The sequence below is a fragment of the Quercus suber genome, unplaced genomic scaffold (genome assembly GCF_002906115.3).
Source record: "Quercus suber isolate HL8 unplaced genomic scaffold, Cork oak 2.0 scaffold_112, whole genome shotgun sequence".
Classification (NCBI taxonomy): Eukaryota; Viridiplantae; Streptophyta; class Magnoliopsida; order Fagales; family Fagaceae; genus Quercus; species Quercus suber.
In genome coordinates this window covers 346,209-348,743 of record NW_027069577.1, presented here as the reverse complement: position 1 = coordinate 348,743, position 2,535 = coordinate 346,209, and the positions used below count along the sequence as shown (strand labels likewise).

General features: G+C 25.9%; 1 pseudogene; it reads right to left on the bottom strand.

The window, feature by feature from the left end:
- Nucleotides 1–652: 652 nt before the first annotated feature.
- LOC112028694 (MDIS1-interacting receptor like kinase 2-like) overlaps nt 653–2,535 on the bottom strand; it is an 11,512-nt pseudogene continuing 9,629 nt past the window's right edge.

Sequence of the window (2,535 nt, the reverse complement as noted above, 5' to 3'; positions counted from 1 at the left end):
TATTTGAGATCAATTTGCAAAATAACAATTCACTCGTGTATGCTAAGCCATATTTAAATGCAAGAAAATTCTCAATAAAATAGCATATTCATTATATTATATTTATCTATTTAGGAATTTATTTACATGAATAATCCTTTCAAAATTTTAATTATAAAAAAAGTTATAACTCTACTTACAAATTGAAAGATTTTTAGTTGTTAGATAGACATAAAGTTCAACTTATGTAAATTTCTATTATTTTTGTAAAGCTATATGTTATAGGTCTATTTATTTTAGCTTAACATGCAAACTTATTTTTGAAAAGCCATCCTATTTATTAACCATTTATTTATACTACAATACAAGAAATGCATTTAAAAAGTTACTAAAGAAAGAGAGTAGAAAAATCAAACAATATAGGGTTATAAGTTAGACACGTATCAAGGTATCTGGTTTTTTTTTTATTTTTATTTATTTTTATTTATTTTAATATAAATAGAATTGGATTATGTTAATATAGGATGGGCTTATATTTTAAGAGGGCAAAAGTGGGCTATGCTTCCAATCATCTAATGCAAGCAGCTGATTGTTTGTTTAAAATTTTATAACTTTTCATTAGTAATAGTTCTATTTTTTTACCTCAAATGCATCAAGGTAAGTTAAGTAAATATTAATAATTTTTTTGGGTGAGGCTAGGGGTGGCAAGTGCCCCCTCTCGACCCCCCCTGGCTCTGCCCCTAGTCGGGCGAGATTGTGGATTGGTATGTAAACATGAAACTGCTAAGTTAATCATTAGAGCTAACTCATCAGCAATCTTTTGACTTGTGGAAGATGAGAGACGATCATCTAACACATCTTTGAGGTGGATATTGGTACCAACTGGGGAATGTAGATCTGTAATGAGTTTGGCTGGATGCTTTCCTATAAGAACTTCTAGTACCAAAACACCAAAACTCTAAACATCACATTTTTCACTCATTGCCATCGTGTAAGCAAGCTCTAAAAAAAATCAAATTGGAAGACAAGATTTGTTTTAAAAACATGTACTCTAATATTCCAAAATATTATCAATTATTCAAATAATGAATTGAAATGAATAATTTTTTTTTTTTATAACAACATTACTATTATACATTTTCAATTATTAAAAAAAAGTAAGCAATTGTTTTTTGTTGTTGTTATTATTATTATTATTACTAGTCGTAGACCCGCGCATTGCGTGAAATAATTTTTTTTTAGGGTGATCTTATTAAATATATTTGGGGCAATAAGTAATAACACTCTCCCATTTTGTTTATATTAATAACAAAATATTTTAAATTTATTTAAGAATCTGTTTATAAATGTTTAACCATGGTTAGTAAAGACATTACTCATAACTTTAGAATTAAAATACAAATTTATAAAATACCAAAAGATTAGAAATGACAAATCTCTCCATAACTCATTGGGAAAAGAAAAGGGAAAAAAAAGAAGAAGCAAAAGACATTACTTTTTTTTTTTTTTTTGATAGGCAAAAGACATTACTTAATATTTTGAAATACACCTTAATTTAAAATTTTAAAATAAGAGAATTTAATTTTAAAATTAAGGATAATTTTGGAACCTACCTTAAGCACAGGTAGTATAGTACACAATATTTTAATATTAATTTAACAAAATTTGGTTAAACAAATGTAAAGGGTGAAAATATTTTTTTCTTTCAAGTTTGGAGTAGAGTGTCATTTCTTCAAAACTCAAGGAAGGGGAATGTAATTACCCCTATATTCTTCTTCTTCTTCTTCTTCTTGTTAATAATTGATTTTTCATTTTCTTTTAAGTTAATAAAAACCTTACATCTCCTTTTAGTTATGAATTAGAGTTTAATTGCTATGATTGTGTATAATTATTGATTATTGATTCAATTTTTTAAGTGAATGTAACAGTTGATTTTATTGCACTGTAAATTTTTTAATGTTCTCCATATTGGTCATATTTATTTATTTTTTTTACTTCTCCTTATAACCTCTTTGTTTTCCAATTAATAGTTACTAATTGACATTGATTTTTTTTTTCTTTACCATCTCTCTCTCTCTCTCTCCAAAGGCAACCTACTGTTTTCCAAAATTTGATGATGATTTTATTGCATCAAATATGCATTGTAGTTTTTTTTTTTCATTTTTTTTTTCATTTAATTTTGCTACCCTTAAGTTAGTATATCCATAACTATTAGTTTCTTTATATTAAGTTTGGTTTGATATCCTCATTATTCTTTTTTTAATTTAGTGTTTCCCAATTGGCATTTGTTTTGTATTATATTTTTTCTTTGATGTATTGGGTTTGAGAATGAGTGTGTCCCTAGTATTACTCCACTTTATGATGACACTTTTATTTATTGAAATTAAGTATAATTTTTAATTTTTAATTTTTTAAATAAAAAGGAGAGAAAAATATAAATAATTTAATGATATGGAAGATGTGGGGAGATGAATAGTGATATTAAGGTAGAAGGTAGTGGGGAGATGAAAAGATAAAGGTAAGGAAAAAGCTTGGACAAAGTGTAAATGTAAAAAA